Source organism: Dermacentor andersoni, chromosome 9 (assembly GCF_023375885.2).
Source record: "Dermacentor andersoni chromosome 9, qqDerAnde1_hic_scaffold, whole genome shotgun sequence".
NCBI classification, from domain to species: Eukaryota; Metazoa; Arthropoda; class Arachnida; order Ixodida; family Ixodidae; genus Dermacentor; species Dermacentor andersoni.
In genome coordinates, this window is record NC_092822.1 from 139291233 (window position 1) to 139309363 (window position 18131).

The window sequence follows — 18131 nt, forward strand, 5'->3', positions numbered from 1 at the left end:
GCTGTTACCTGATCCTCCCCAGCTGCCTTCCCTCTTTGCATAGCTCCTAAGGCTTTCTTTACTTCTTCTGGCGTAACCTGTGGGATTTCGAATTCCTCTAGGCTATTCTCTCTTCCACTATCGTCGTGGGTGCCACTGGTACTGTATAAATCTCTATAGAACTCCTCAGCCACTTGAACTATCTCGTCCATATTAGTAACGATATTGCCGGCTTTGTCTCTTAACGCACACATCTGATTCTTGCCTATTCCTAGTTTCTTCTTCACTGTTTTTAGGCTTCCTCCGTTCCTGAGAGCCTGTTCAATTCTATCCATATTATAGTTCCTGATGTCCGCTGTCTTACGCTTGTTGATTAACTTAGAAAGTTCTGCCAGTTCTATTCTAGCTGTAGGATTAGAGGCTTTCATACATTGGCGTTTCTTGATCAGATCTTTCGTCTCCTGCGATAGCTTACTGGTTTCCTGTCTAACGGCGTTACCACCGACTTCTATTGCGCACTCCTTAATGATGCCCATGAGATTGTCGTTCATTGCTTCAACACTGAGGTCCTCTTCCTGAGTTAAAGCCGAATACCTGTTCTGTAGTTTGATCCGGAATTCCTCTAGTTTCCCTCTTACCGCTAACTCATTGATTGGCTTCTTGTGTACCAGTTTCTTTCGTTCCCTCCTCAAGTCTAGGCTAATTCGAGTTCTTACCATCCTGTGGTCACTGCAGCGTACCTTGCCGAGCACGTCTACATCTTGAATGATGCCAGGGTTCGCGCAGAGTATGAAGTCGATTTCATTTCTAGTCTCACCATTCGGGCTCCTCCACGTCCACTTTCGGCTAACCCGCTTGCGGAAAAAGGTATTCATTATACGCATATTATTCTGTTCTGCAAACTCTACTAATAATTCTCCTCTGCTATTCCTAGAGCCTATGCCATATTCCCCCACTGACTTGTCTCCAGCCTGCTTCTTGCCTACCCTGGCATTGAAGTCGCCCATCAGTATAGTGTATTTTGTTTTGACTTTACCCATCGCCGATTCTACGTCTTCATAAAAGCTTTCGACTTCCTGGTCATCATGACTAGATGTAGGAGCGTAGACCTGTACAACCTTCATTTTGTACCTCTTATTAAGTTTCACAACAAGACATGCCACCCTCTCGTTAATGCTATAGAATTCCTGTATGTTACCAGCTATTTCCTTATTAATCAGGAATCCGACTCCTAGTTCTCGTCTCTCCGCTAAGCCCCGGTAACACAGTACATGCCCGCTTTTTAGCACTGTATATGCTTCTTTTGTCCTCCTAACCTCACTGAGCCCTATTATATCCCATTTACTACCCTCTAATTCCTCCAATAACACTGCTAGACTCGCCTCACTAGATAGCGTTCTAACGTTAAACGTTGCCAGGTTCAGATTCCAATGGCGGCCTGTCCGGAGCCAGGTATTCTTAGCACCCTCTGCAGCGTCAGAGATCTGACCGCCGCCGTGGTCAGTTGCTTCGCGGCTGCTGGGGACTGAGGGCCGGGGTTCGATTGTTGTATTCATATAGGAGGTTGTGGCCAAGTACTGCACCAGGGTGGCCAATCCTGCTCTGGTGAGAGAGTGCGTTACGGTTCTGGTCACCGGGATCAGGCCGCACTCCAGGCCTGTTTGTGCAATTTTCTCAACACACGGTTTTTTTTTGTATTTTCCGGTGGAGAATAGCGCGGCACCGGGATTTGAGTCACGGTCCTCTTGCACTGGAGACGGATACTCTACCGTCCCCGTAGGAGTTAAATAAAAAATTAATTTATGGGGTTTTACGTGACAAAACCACTTTCTGATTATGCACGCCGTAGTGGAGGACTCCGAAAATTTCGACCACCTGGGGTTCTTTAACGTGCACCTAATTCTAAGCACACGGGTGTTTTCGCATTTCGCCCCCATCGAAATGCGGCCGCCGTGGTCGGGGTCCGATCCCGCGACCTCGTGCTCAGCAGTCTAACACCATAACCACTGAGCAACCACGGCGGGTCCCGCAGGAGTTGTACGCCTCATTTAACCTACAGTGGTGCCCTACTTGGTCAGTCAAGGTGGACCAATCTGAGCTCGGTTATACCGCATGGATGGCACTCGGCTAGAGAACCTGGTATTTATGACCTGCACATGTGAGTGTGAGGCCATACATATTTGAAGATATATATCTTTCTTTTCTTTTTTTTTTTAGGAGGGTTCCCGTACAGTGATAAAATAAAGGAAAAGACATTAAAAGAAAGAAAAAAAAAAAAAGAAAAAGGGGCGGAAAAAAAAAAGGAACATAACAGGTGATTTGAACTCGTGACCCTTCGATGTTGCCCGGAAAGATAGCTCAGTCGGTTGGTTCGTCAGGCCCCAGGCTACTTTCAAGCGCCACAGCTCCTGCTCCGAGCCTCACACTTACGTGGAAAGAGACTCATGTTGTCCGCGATAGGGAAAGCTTCGTTAACAAACTATAACACGGCAATCAGCACTCGAATACGACGAGAGAAATTACTGGTTTTAAAGCGCCGTGGTTTTAAAGCGCACCCGTGGTAGAGAAACGAAATGCGATATAAGCGTGCGTAGCCATGATACGCACACGACAAACTGCCTTAAAATATTTAGACTTGAGGGAAAGCTTCGTTAGCAAACGATAGCACGGCAATCAGCACTCGAATATAATTATAACCCTAATACTAATTGTAAATATTCATCTCATCTATGGGATCTAATGCGCGCGCTGTTGCTTTGTCTCTGCGTGTAGTAGTTGAGAGAGCCAGTTTAAGGGCGGAGTAGTTGGAAGGCATACTTTCTAGGAAAAATGGCCGCTCAAGGAGAAGAGCGAACTCGAGCGGCGTTAGAGGCTAGGAAAACTGCCTTAAAATATTTACACTTGAGGGAAAGCTTCCTTAACAAACTATAACACGGCAATCAGCACTCGAATACGACGAGAGAAATTACTGGTTTTAAAGCGCCGTGGTTTTAAAGCGCACCCGTGGTAGAGAAACGAAATGCGATATAAGCGTGCGTAGCCATGATACGCACACGACAAACTGCCTTAAAATATTTAGACTTGAGGGAAAGCTTCGTTAGCAAACGATAGCACGGCAATCAGCACTCGAATATAATTATAACCCTAATACTAATTGTAAATATTCATCGCATCTATGGGATCTAATGCGCGCGCTGTTGCTTTGTCTCTGCGTGTAGTAGTTGAGAGAGCCAGTTTAAGGGCGGAGTAGTTGGAAGGCATACTTTCTAGGAAAAATGGCCGCTCAAGGAGAAGAGCGAACTCGAGCGGCGTTAGAGGCTAGGAAAACTGCCTTAAAATATTTAGACTTGAGGGAAAGCTTCGTTAACAAACTATAACACGGCAATCAGAACTCGAATACGACGAGAGAAATTACTGAGACGTGGAAAATTCCCTTGAAAAAAAATCTGGTTTGCTAGACAAATGCTTGTATGTATTGAACCTCTTAAAAGATGAGGGGTGAAATATGCGCTCACCGAGAGGGCATCTTCAGCACGAGACATCCACAAGGCACCTTACAGAGATGTGGAGAGCTTCGCGGCCGGAACGAAGCCTCCCCTCTCCGCCGGCCAAGAGGGGGAAACGCGCTTTCCGATCGCTCAAGGTTGCGCGGACAAAGCATAACTCTAGCGTCTAGTGAAAGCTTAACCAGGTGCGATGGCGGCACGCATAGCGTGGGAAGCTAGCCACCAGAATAACTATACCAAGGACTGCTGCTGATGAGGGCGAAATACCTTCGTGTAATTATAATAACCCTAATAGGACTACTTTCGAAAAAAAAAAAAAGGAAACGGCCCAGAGGGCTATACTACGAGAGCTATGACTGATAGTTTTCTATATATATATATATATATATATATATATATATATATATATATATATATATTCATCTCATCTATGGGATCGCATGCGCGCGCTGTTTCTTTGTCTCTGCGTGTAGTACAGTTAAGAGAGCCAGTTTAAGGGCGGAGAAGAAGAAAGAAGAGAAAAGCAAAAAACTGCAGCGCCGTGGTTTTAAAGCGCACCCGTGGTAGAGAAACGGAATGCGATATAAGCGTGCGTAGCCATGATACGCACACGACAAACTGCCTTAAAATATTTAGACTTGAGGGAAAGCTTCGTTAGCAAACGATAGCACGGCAATCAGCACTCGAATATAATTATAACCCTAATACTAATTGTAAATATTCATCTCATCTATGGGATCTAATGCGCGCGCTGTTGCTTTGTCTCTGCGTGTAGTAGTTGAGAGAGCCAGTTTAAGGGCGGAGTAGTTGGAAGGCATACTTTCTAGGAAAAATGGCCGCTCAAGGAGAAGAGCGAACTCGAGCGGCGTTAGAGGCTAGGAAAACTGCCTTAAAATATTTAGACTTGAGGGAAAGCTTCGTTAACAAACTATAACACGGCAATCAGCACTCGAATACGACGAGAGAAATTACTGGTTTTAAAGCGCCGTGGTTTTAAAGCGCACCCGTGGTAGAGAAACGAAATGCGATATAAGCGTGCGTAGCCATGATACGCACACGACAAACTGCCTTAAAATATTTAGACTTGAGGGAAAGCTTCGTTAGCAAACGATAGCACGGCAATCAGCACTCGAATATAATTATAACCCTAATACTGATTGTAAATATTCATCTCATCTATGGGATCTAATGCGCGCGCTGTTGCTTTGTCTCTGCGTGTAGTAGTTGAGAGAGCCAGTTTAAGGGCGGAGTAGTTGGAAGGCATACTTTCTAGGAAAAATGGTGCACAAATACCTCAAAAACAAGCCCTGCAGGGTTGTTCCGGGTGCCTAAAGACAACAGGTGAGCGCTCAGACCCAAGGACGTCAGAAGGCGCATGTACACGAACACAGCCATGTCGATTTCTGTGCTCCATGAGGCTCCGGACGTCGTTGCGCCTTGATTGTGCTACACTTGCCTCTTCCCGGTAGAGAAAGCTGACAAATAGATGTTCCTACTCATTGTCACCTGGTCTGTGACTTGTGTTTTTCTGTGCCAAGTCTCATTCTGCAACTTCAGTAACTTGCCCAGCTTTCCATACCGCCCTCACTGCTTTTTCTGTGTGTCACATTCTACAAACCTACTAAGAGCTGAAAAATTGCTGTTAGTGTTTGTGTACTATCTCACTCACCCCCGATGGGATAACCGCGCGAACAACCTTCATGTTTAGGCATGATACGGTTTTTGTTTCTTCTGGAAAGCATGAGCATTGCAAGTGTCCTACGTGCAGATTTTTGCAGTTCGTGTTTATTATACAAAGGAGAGCCCAGTAGGTACGACTTAGTGCCTTAAGGGACGTAATTTTATTTCTAAGCATGGCGTTCGGGTCGAAAGAAAAGTTGTGTTGTTGGCTTATTTTACCTGGTCTTTGATTGAGGAATAAGCCTTTCTTTCTGCGAATGTTTTCTATGTGCTGCTGCAAAAGTCGACTACCTTCTGTTCCCCTTGCCACCGTTACTCAAGCTTTGGCCAAGCGCAAAATAATGTGATAATGTGTGTTTCAGATTTTAGTACAATGTTATTTTTTTCTGCCATGTTTTTTCAATTTGTTCAGCAGTAATGAACATGTCACGCATTTCATATACTTTCGTGCAGATTTATAAGTAAGCTTTCTTTTGGTATGGCTCTCAATCAAACAATGCTAGCATTTTATTCTATTTTTCAGGTATTTTGCGTGTCATTGTTTTTGTCATTACCAGTAAGTTTTCCCTTCTTATAGTTGTCATGACTATGTCATACGCGTCGTCCAATTTTGTGCAATATCAGGAGCTCGTCTACATTTCGGTCTTGAGGACGTTATATAAAAATCTCTTTTTTTATGTGTGTACATGAAACGGCCTTCGCGTTTTCTAGCGCTTTCTTTTGTTATTTTACCATCTGTGAACTTTTGTCTTTAGTACTCTTGTATATGTCATGCACCTTTCACTTTTGCTCTTTTTTTGAGCGTGTATCACACCACATTGTAAGAAAAATCTGTTTTCGGAAACGAAGTCAATAAAGCGAGACTAAACATCTGTTGTGTTGGAAGTGTAATATCTTTTATGCACTGGCACATGCCGGTATAATATAAGTATGGGCAAGACTGCGTGCATGCCAACGCATAGCCCACGGCGCACCACACGCCAGCTCGCAAGCAATGCCAATGCGCTGCGTAGTGCGCGCATTGCTTGCGAGCTGGCGCGTGGCGCGCCGTAACAAGCGCGCTATAAAAAAAAGAGCGCGCCGCTTACGGGTAAAAACAAAAAAAGGGAGCGGCGCGCGCGGCATGGGGGAAAGGGGGATAGGGAGTGGAGCGGGTCAGCATAATAAAAACAACAAAGGAAAGAAAAATGTTTGGGAGAGGAGGTGCCGCGCGGCTGCTGTTGCTGTTGCCATGACAACGTAAACAATCATGTGCGCCGCCATTTTGCTTCTGCGTCGCCCATTAGCTAGGGCCGTAACTGAAGAATCCCTTGGCGCTAGCGTCGAAAGAGCGTCTGCTCGAAAACGGCCAATTCCCCCCCCCCCCCCCCCCCCGCTTAGACGTCAGACGTTTTACGCGTCATTTTCTGCCACATGGGCACTTAAGGCTATCGCGTTAAAAACACAGTTCAGGGGCGTAATCGCTCTTCCGATTGGTTCTTATTGCTGACTACGGCGTTAAGGGCGCGAAAAGTCGTGTATTGTTTAAAAGCTACTGTTATATATCACAGACTACGTGTCCATGTGCGTGGCATAGTAACCATCTCCTCATATTTTGTCTCCTAAAGACTGTTTCTTCGTTTTGGGTAAGCACTGAGGTTAAGGTGAAACTTCGTATGATGGCTCGGAATGTTGGCGCTGGATGCTTGATTGTTGTGTTCTTTCACGACATTCGATACGTATTTCATGATTTTTTTTTCGTTGCTTGTGATTCCTAGATCCTAGATGTGATTCCAGTGGGCACGCCAGCTGGTCGTCCGTCAGAGCCATGACGAACCCGTTCAGGTTGTTTACGCAGATTCTTCTATCCTCTGCGACAGCGATGGCCGGCGCCCTACAAGATACGACGGGCAGCATCACCCCTACACTACTTTCATACTCTGTGGAGACTGGGCAGACGGACCACTGCCTCAGCTGGATTCTTGGGCAAGCCTTCACCGGAAACCAGCGCACTCAACTTCCTTTCCACCCGACTACTTAAACACCCTCCTGCCCCGGGATGCTTTCAGTGGGCACGCCAGCTGGTCGTCCGTCAGAGCCATGACGAACCCGTTCATGTTGTTTACGCAGATTCTTCTATCCTCTGCGACAGCGATGGCCGGCGCCCTACAAGATACGACGGGCAGCATCACCCCTACATTACCTTTCATACTCTGTGGAGACTGCGCAGACGGACCACTGCCTCAGCTGGATTCTTGGGCAAGCCTTCACCGGAAACCAGCGCACTCAACTTCCGTTCCACCCGACTACTTAAACACCCTCCTGCCCCGGGATGCTTTAAGTGGGCACGCCAGCTGGTCGTCCGTCAGAGCCATGACGAACCCGTTCATGTTGTTTACGCAGATTCTTCTATCCTCTGCGAGAGCGATGGCCGGCGCCCTGCAAGATACGACGGGCAGCATCACCCCTACGCTACCTTTCATACTCTGTGGAGACTGCGCAGACGGACCACTGCCTCAGCTGGATTCTTCGGCAAGCCTTCACCGGAAACCAGCGCCCTCAACTTCCGTTCCACCCGACTACTTAAACACCCTCGTGCCCCGGGATGCTTTCAGTGGGCACGCCAGCTGGTCGTCCGTCAGAGCCATGACGAACCCGTTCATGTTGTTTACGCAGATTCTTCTATCCTCTGCGACAGCGATGGCCGGCGCCCAACAAGATACGACGGGCAGCATCACCCCTACACTACCTTTCATACTCTGTGGAGACTGGGCAGACGGACCACTGCCTCAGCTGGATTTTTGGGCAAGCCTTCACCGGAAACCAGCGCACTCAACTTCCGTTCCACCCGACTACTTAAACACCCTCCTGCCCCGGGATGCTTTCAGTGGGCACGCCAGCTGGTCGTCCGTCAGAGCCATGACGAACCCGTTCATGTTGTTTACGCAGATTCTTCTATCATCTGCGACAGCGATGGCCGGCGCCCTACAAGATACGACGGGCAGCATCACCCCTACACTACCTTTCATACTCTGTGGAGACTGCGCAGACGGACCACTGCCTCAGCTGGATTCTTGGGCAAGCCTTCACCGGAAACCAGCGCCCTCAACTTCCGTTCCACCCGACTACTTAAACACCCTCGTGCCCCGGGATGCTTTCAGTGGGCACGCCAGCTGGTCGTCCGTCAGAGCCATGACGAACCCGTTCATGTTGTTTACGCAGATTCTTCTATCCTCTGCGACAGCGATGGCCGGCGCCCTGCAAGATACGACGGGCAGCATCACCCCTACGCTACCTTTCATACTCCGTGGAGACTGCGCAGACGGACCACTGCCTCAGCTGGATTCTTGGGCAAGCCTTCACCGGAAACCAGCGCACTCAACTTCCGTTCCACCCGACTACTTAAACACCCTCCTGCCCCGGGATGCTTTCAGTGGGCACGCCAGCTGGTCGTCCGTCAGAGCCATGACCAACCCGTTCATGTTGTTTACGCAGGATACTAACACATACTCCTCCGTCAAAACGTCTCACCGCTGTCTAGTCCAGCTGGCGTGCCCTTCCAGCGTTAGTACTGTATGCATGTTCGTTAAAAAATTTTTGCTTGCGTTGCTGCTGCTCAGTGGGGATATTGAATCCAATCCTGGGCCCACTACTGAACAGTTGCTCAGGGAAATTCTTGATGGACAAAAGAGTATGCAGAAGCGACTAAACACCATTGGGTCTAAACTTGAGAACGTGGAAACCATAGCAGCCAAATATGCGGAACTCTGAGCACAATTTGAGAACATGCAAAGAACAATACAGAATCTAGAACAGAAACTAATTGATTTAGAAGATAGGAGCAGACGAAACAATCTATTAGTCTTCGGCTTTAAAGAAGATGTGAACGAAACACCGCATTCGCTATTGAGCACATTAAATGAAGAATTATTTCTAAAGCGCTTAGGTGTTCGAGTATCTTCCGTTGAAAGACTGCATAGGATGGGCCGTAAACAGGCAAAGAAGCACCGCCCTATCATTCTAAAATTTATAGACCACCGAGAAAAAACAACCGTGCTGAGTAAACTGCCACAAGCTCAAAGGGCAAAATATATCAATTTCGGAAGATTTTTCAGCAGAGACGCGGCTGATAAGGAAGCACCTCTGGGACAGCACAGCTGACGATAGGAAAGCAGGTGCCAAAGTAAGGCTTCAGTACGACAAGATGAAGGTTGACAATCAAACGTACTTATGGGACAGCGCTCAGATGAAACGCATACCTGTCACCTTTCGTCGAGAAAACCCCAAAGGACTGCAATGACCCCATTCCTTTGTTAAAAAAGAAAAAAAAATGTTTCGGTGTCTAAACATAAATGCTAGGAGCATAGCAAACAAAATCGCCGAATTAGAGAGTATTGTAATTGCCCACAAACCCCATGTTCTAATAATAACAGAAACCTGGTTGCATAGTGATATCACCGACTCTGATATAACACCTCGCGGTTACGGAATCTACAGACATGACAGGGGAGATTCCCGCGGCGGCGGCGTTGCAATTCTCTTCCAAGAAACATTGAGTGTTACTAGGATGCCTTATATTACAGGAATTGAATGTGTTGTAAAAATTTTTCTTGACGAGTGTAATCTAATCGTAGGAGGGTTCTATGGGCCTCCAAATTGCGACACCACGTTCTTTGAAAATCTTGACGAGTTCTTGTGCGCCTATAAGAATAAGCGCTGCAGTATGTTACTTGCGGGTGATTTTAATGTTCCTTCTGTAAATTGGACTAACGATTTCCCTGAGCCCCTCTCAAGTGCTTCTGAACCTTTCGTAGATATAGTAGTGCTTCACAACCTTTCGCAGCTTGTCAAAGAACCTACCCGCATTCAAAACAATACACTATCAATTCTGGACCTTTTCCTTGCAAATACTGCCGTAGTCCGCCGCAACCCACAAATTAAAGTTTTCGAAGGTATATCGGATCACAAAATGGTATACCTTACGTTCGAAGTGAATTTTGCTCCACAGATTGAAAAACAAGAAAGACTTGTTCCAGATTTCTCCCGTGCCAGTGATATTGATGTATTGGACGCCCAAGATGGTGCTTTTCCGGAATTTCATACCAAGTGTGAATCAAACGAGCATTCTATTGATGAAATATGGGGCTACTTCAAGTTCCTGGTTCTGAATTGTGTCCGTGATTTTGTACCTGTGAAGCGAAAAGTGCTGGGGAAGCGCAATCCCTGGGTAACAAAAGAAATAGTACGAATAGAGCGGAAGCTGAAAAAGGCAAGAAAACAACTCAAGCAGCGCCCAACTGTTCCCGCAAGCGATCGGCTTCTTGGCTTGCGTACATTATTAGCTGATAAAATAAAAAAAAAGCAGAAGAATACTATCAAAAATAACACTAAAAAATTTTCTCGTTTCATCCCCAGGAAAGTTCTGGCAGCACTTATCGCCAAAAAGTAAAGCTGCACCCAAACTCTGTGTTGGTGACACCTTTTTAACCGACAGTGCCGAAACCTCAGATGCGCTCAACCGATATTTCCGCTCAATGTTTACGCGTGACGACGGTATCAGCCCACAGTTCCCTAGCTATGAACACATTCTGCCGATTGGTGATGCCACAATTACTGAGGAAGGTGTGTTAGCACTTATGCTCAACCTCGACGCTAAAAAATCGCCCAGAGCTGATGGAATCCCGAATGCGTTTCTTTCCCGGTACGCCGAATGGTGTTCAAAGTATTTAACCCTAATATTCGAGAAATCACTGTCATGCGCAGAAATTCCAACCGACTGGAAGTACGCGAAAGTCATCCCCATACCGAAAACAGCGAATCCGTCTCTCCTCACATCATACAGGCCAATATCTTTACTATGCACATGCGCAAGAATCCTCGAACACATAATTTTTAAGCACATTTCCGCCTTTCTTAACGACAACGCAATAATTGACGCAAGACAACATGGTTTCCGGCTAGGGTTTTCTACTGTAACTCAGCTCGTAGAAACAGTTCATGACTTAGCGACAGCTTTAGATAGACAAGGCCAAATAGACTTAATCTTTCTCGATTTTGAAAAAGCATTTGACCGCGTCTCTCACTCCAAACTACTTCTTAAACTAAAACCCATTTTAAAGAACGACGCCTTAGTTAACTGGATTACAGCATACCTTTCATTACGCAAAGTGTTCAGGTCAACGATGCAGCTTCAACACCCGCAACTGTAGACTCAGGCATTCCACAGGGATCAGTGTTAGGGCCGCTCCTCTTTCTTATCTTTATCAACGACGTCATCAGTGACATACGCGTCAAGATAAAGCTTTTTGCAGATGACTGCATTTTGTACAACGAAATACGCAATTCAAGTGATCAGGAAGCTTTAAACACCGCGCTGTATGCAATACAAACCTGGTGCTCGAAATGGCAGATGAGTATTAACCTCAAAAAGACTGTTGCAATGACCATTACTCGCAAAAAGAATCCCTTAACCCCTACTTATAGCATTAACAACCAGTCTTTATCAGTCGTGTCCACGTAGAAATACTTGGGAGTAGTATTAACATCAGATCTTAGGTGGAATGAACATGTAGCATACATTTATAATAAAACAATGAAGAAACTAGGCTTTTTAAGGCGATCAATAGGAAACGCTTCACCTGAAATAAAACTCTTAGCATATAAAACATTCATCCGACCCATTCTAAAATACGCTGCGATTGTCTGGGATCCGCACACGCTAACCAACATCACTAAAATTGAGAAAGTCCAAAGAAAATCAGTCAGGTTTATTTTCAATTCGTACAGCTGGCGCACATCCCAATCATCTCTTCTAGAAGCTGCAGAACTGGAAAACCTTGCAATAAGGCGTTACCGGGACAGAATGAAATTTTTTTTCTTACTGTATAACAATCAATTAGGAATAGATAAAACAGCATATATTCTACCGGCTAGTCACCGTTACACGCGCTCTTATCACACAACAAAAAGGTTAGAGATTTTACCTGCAGGACTAACGTATTTAAAAAATTCTTTTTTCCCGCGCACGATTTCTGAATGGAACGCACTACCTGCCACAACTGTCGAATGTCCAACGGTTTCATCCTTTCTTTCTGCACTTTGTGAATAAACCATAGCGTTCATCTCTCGTTTTTACTAATCAAATCATGATTGTGAAAGGTTTCTCTTATGTTGTTTTTTTATGCAGATTCTTGTTCAGTGTCTGTTATCTTGTTTGATCTTATTTCATATATGTTTTTTGTTATTTCAAATGCCTACTCCTGCCTAAGGCCTGGTAACAAGACTGGCAGTACTTGTAAAATAAAAAATAAACGCTTGACTGCAACAACATGAACAAGCAACACTCGTACTGTTCCTCATCCATCACGTAATATCCGGAACGAATACGTCGTGAGATCGCTTCGTATAGTTGAACTTAAGAATGAGTCAAGAAGTAACACCTGATTATAAAATGTTTACCACTGGATTACTGGAAAATGGCGTCAGTAGTCCTTATAACTCAGCCTGGCAATGTGGCGCTCTTCTCAACATTTTTTGAAAGCCTTCTTCACTTTTGTTGTTTACAATATTAAATAAATATTGTTAGAGAGGGATTCCATAATAATGTCTTGACGGTGTTAGGTGCTAGTTTTGAACTGATTTCTTTATTTAAGAAAATGGCTTCAAGAACTTAATCAACATGTCCACGAGGATTACCGCTTCTTTCCAGTATTCTTAATTAATCTATTCTTGATGTGGCTTCTGTTGCTAACTGTGCTGGTACAATTGATTTTGACATTAGTGTTCAGTATACTTACTTCTTTCTCGTTCCGCTCTGGGGTTACAGTGTGTAACTGTGCTGTGTGTTCTTATTGGCACATCACTGAGCAAGCTCTCATTTATTTTTGTGACTGTGTAGTAACTACTTATTGATTGCCTGTTCCTGCTTGTTCCAAATCTGATAAATCATACAAAATATTCACTAATAAGATAGAAATGTGTATGGCAGGTGTTTTCCGTGGAGTTGTAGAGTTGTTAACGTTAAACAACGTAAGCCATGGATAACTCCTAACCATGCAAAAACGTTAAACAACGTAAGCCATGGATAACTCCTAACCATGCAAAGATGATAAATGGCACGAGTAGGCTCTTAAAACGTTTTACGAGAACCCGGGATCTTGCTGACCTAAAGCTATTTCGGTCATAGCTTAACAAATTGAACAGCGAATATTAATGATCAACGTGCGCATTCATAAAGTGTTTTCTTGATAAAAACGAGAGAAATGGCAGATAATATTTTGGAAATAATTGAACGACACCTTTCTGACAAAACGTAAAAGACACGCTCCCGGAAAGCATTGACGGTGATGCGGTATAAGGGGATGATCTTGCTCACAGATTTAATACATTTCTTACAAGCTTTGTACTTTCTTGTTGCCCTCCAAATTGCTTAATTGAATTTCAATTTTAATGAGCGGATATGCAGCGTTAATAAACAGACGTTTTATGTACCTCATCTCAACGAACCACGCAAGTTATACTGAATTACCTGTAAAGCCAATTAGGCTTGTTGCTGTTTGTTAACTCCTTGTTAAGTTCATATATTCAACCATCTTATTGCATCGGTTGGATTCCCAAAGGGAATGAAGAATGCTAAGGTTTCTGTTATCTTTAGAGGGGCTGAAAATAATATTCAATATAATTAACGCCCCATTTCTATTCTTCCACTATTTTCGAAGCTCGTCGAAAAACTATAATGAAGAGAGCAGGTATTTATTTTAAAAAAAACTCTTTGATAATGAATACCCAGTTCGCATTTCGTAAAGGGAAATCAACTGAACCCGCTTTGCGATTATGAGAAGGAACAATTGTATGGTAATATGTGAAAATGAGTAAATCACCTCTTGATATACAACCTTATGCCCCAACATCTAGTCACCATGAAGAGGAAGTATATCAGTTTTATGAAGATCTTGAATTAGCGATAAGAAAAGTGCAAACTCAGTATACTGTAGCAATGGGCGACTTCATTGCAAAAGTGGGGGAAAAGCAGGCTGCTGAACAAGCAATTGGCAACAACGGCGTCGATTCTAGGAACGCTAGAGGAGAGATGCTGGTAGAATTGGCAGAAAAAAATAAGCTTCGAATAATGGACACCTTTTTCAGGAAGCGTAGCAACAGAAAGTGGACCTCGAAAAGCCCTAATCGTGAAACAAGAAGTGAAATTGACTTCATACTTTCAGCTGAGCCCAGCATAGTGCAGGATTTAGAAGTGATAGGTAGGGTAAAGTGTAGACATCATAGGTTAGTGAGGGCTAGGATTCACCTCAATTTAAAGAAAGAAAGAGAAAAATTGGTCAAGAAGAAACAGGCCAACCTAGATGCAGTAAGGAGGGCAAAAGTACACAAATTCAGGCTGGTACTTGCAAACAAGTATGCAGTCTTAGAACAGCCAGATAAAGATGACATAGAGGTAATGAAGGAAACCGTAACTAGGCTGGGCTTCAGAGGCAGTAATTGAAGTCGGAGGCAAGGCACCAAGGCAACCAGTAGGCAAGCTCTCCCAGGCAACGAAGGACCTAATAAAGAAACGACAAAGAATAAAAGTGTCCAACTCAAGAGATAAGATAGAATTCGCGGAACTGTCAAAACTGATCAACAAGGCGAAAATAAGTGATATTCGAAACTATAACGTCCGAAAGACTGAAGCTGTAAAGAATGGACGCAGCCTGAAATCAATGAGAAAGAAGTTTGGCATAGGACAAACCGAGATGTATGCACTGAAAGATAAGCAGGGTAATATGATGAGCAGTCTTGAAGAAATAGTAAAAGAAGCGGAAAAATTCTATACTGACCTGTACAATACCGAAGGAGTCAGGATACCTCAATTAGAAACAGTAATGAACAGGATACAGAAACTCCTCCTATAACTAGCGATGAGTTAGAAGGGGCTTGCAAGACATGAAACGAGGAAGAGCAACAGGAGAAGATGGAATAACAGTCGATTTAATCAAAGATGGAGGAGACATAATGCTTGGAAAACTGGTGGCTCTTTATTCGAAGACTCTGTTGACTGCAACGAGAAAACTGGAAGAACAAAAAGATCATACTAATCCACAAAAAGGGCGACGTTAAAGAATTGAAAAACTATAGGCCCATTAGCTTATTCCCAGTGTTATATAAAATATTTACCAAAGTAATCTCCAATGAAATAAGGACTGGACGTTAGTCAACCAAGGGAACAGGCTGGCTGCAGGAAGGGATACCCTACAACGGATCGCGTCCATTGCATTAATAAGGTTATAGGGAAGTCCGCACAGTACAATAAGCCTCTCTATATGGGTTTCATAGATTACGAAAAGGCATTTGATTCAGTAGAGATACCAGCAGTCATAGAGGCATTACGTAATCAACGAGTACAGAACGCTTACGTAAATACCTTGGAAAATATCTACAGAGGTTATACCAGCTAACTTCATTCTACACAAGAAAAGCGGGAACATACCTATAATGAAAGGGGTCATACAGGGAGACACAATCTCTCCAATACTCCAATACTATTCACTGCGTGCTTGGAAGAAGTATTCAAGCTATTACACTGGGAAGGCTTAGGAGTACGGATCGACGACGAATATCTCGGCAACCTTCGGTTTGCCGTTGACATTGTTCTATTAAGCAACAGTGCATACGAGTTACAACAAATGACTGAGGACCTTCACAGAGAGAGCCTAAGAGTGGGGTTGAAGATTAATATGCAGAAGGACAAAAATAATGATGAATAGCCAGGCAAAGTAACAAGAGCTCAGGATCTGCAGTCAGCCCCTAGCGTCTGGGAAGAAGTACGTTTACCTAAGTCAAATTATCACAGGAAACCCTGATGATGAGAAGGAAATTCATATAAGAATAAAAATGGGTTGTATCGCATACGGCAGACATTCGGAGCTCCTCATTGGAAGCTTACCATTATTATTGAAAAAGAAGGTGTACAATCAGTGCACTTTACCAGTGCTGACATATGGGGCAGCGACTTGGAGGCTGACAAAGAAGCTTCAGAACAAGTTAAGGACCACGCAAAGAGCGATAGAACGAAGATTGCTAGACATAACGTTAAGAGACAGAAAGGGAGTGGTTTGGATCAGAGAGCAAACGGGTATAGACGATAATCTAATTGCCATCAAGAGGGCAGGTGTATCTAGCCTTGTTCTGTGGTTCGTCAAAGTTGTGCGACTTTTGGATATCAGGAGCCTCCCCGAAGACGACGTCCTCCGAAATGGGGGACGGAGGACCCCCGCACCCTCCTTACAAGGCGAGTCCCGTGGGGGTAGCCCTGTCCATGGGAAACCGCGACATCAGCGACTATAGGCTTCCCGATTCATCTCACAGCTCAACAGCGGCCGAGATGGAATCGGACAGTTATTACACGCTAGTCCGATTGCGCCACCTCAAGCGCAAGCTTTGCCGGACGTCAGCAGGCAGGGATTCTACTCATAAACGCAGATGTGACGAACGGGTCTTCTCCGTGAGCTACACCCCAACTACGGTAGGAACGAATTTGAATTCGTTGAACAGACAATAGCTGACCAAATACTTCGATTGAAAAGCCCCAGGCCATGTGAGACAGATGCGCATTAATGCTTGGAAGAACATTCCGACGGTGGATGTGAGTTCTCAGGCGGTATTGGAGGCTTTCAAGTGTATGTTAGTGGTTGGCGACATCCCAGTTCGCTCATTCCTAGCGTACGGCAACGATACCTGCACTGGTGTTGTATCAGATGTAGACATTGACATCAAGGATGAAGACCTGAGATCACTTCTATCGTCGACAGTGCGAAACCTCGACGTCCACGGATTCGGCCGCTCCCGGTGCATTAAATTTGTCTTCGAGTCAGAATCTTTGCCAGCATTGATGAAAGTAGGTTATGTGAGGCACTCAGTGCGTCCATATGTGCCACGACCGTTACTGTGTCACAAGTGTTACAAACTGGGCTGCGTGAGTGCTGTGTGTAAGAATTCTACGTCGTGCGAGGATGTGGTGGTGCTCATCAGGTAGGCTCCTGTGAGACTGACGCCATGAAATGTGCAAATTGCTCCGGAGCTCATGAAGGAATATCCAAGGACTTCCCCAAAATGGCAGAGCAGAGACACATTCTGTGAAAAATGGTGAGGGAGAACTCCACACACAAGGAGGCTACCGATTGCGTCCGCAAAAGAAGGCGGTGGTTGCGGCAAAGGTTGCGGCAAAGGCAAAGATCAAGATCGAGTCCTGGGGGAAAGAGGCACTTCCTTTGAGTACTTGGATGTAAAACGCACCACAGAGAGAGCAAGGCCGGCACACACAAGATGCGCCTCCCCCAGTACCTCCGCCCCCGTAAAGGAATGAAGCGTCATCCAACGTGCGTCCAACCTTTTCGGCTGTAGAGTGGCCTTCACTACCACAAAGGACTTCAGGTGGAGATACTCCTTCGGAGCTCCCCAAGAGCCGGGAGGGTAACGAAAGGCTTGGAAATGAAAAGGTGATAGATATGCTTAAACAGCTAGTAAACACTACGCATATATTGCTCTCCGCATTGGCAACGCCAACTGTACTATCTGTCGTGAAGGCGTTAGATGATATGCAGCCGTTATTAGCGGCTCTAAAATAAGGGTGACAATCATGGCTCTCACGATAAAACACTGGACATTGGAACAGAAGATGCATCATTCTGTTATAATGCAATGGAATGCTCGAGGTCTATGCGGCCGCATGTTTGACTTTAGGCAACGGGTTTTGAAATACCGCTTCCCAGTGATAGTGATATAGCAGCCAAATCTCACGTTGGAATTTCGCCTTTCCGGATACGTGAAGCTCTGGTCACGTGAAGATGGACGCAAGAGCAACGTGTTAATGTGTATACGCCGTGACATGACGTTTGTTCGGCACGATCACTCCACATGACAGCAATGAATATGTGACACTAAAACATAAAGTACACGTATTTTCGATCATCGCCGCCTACATACCTCCTAGAT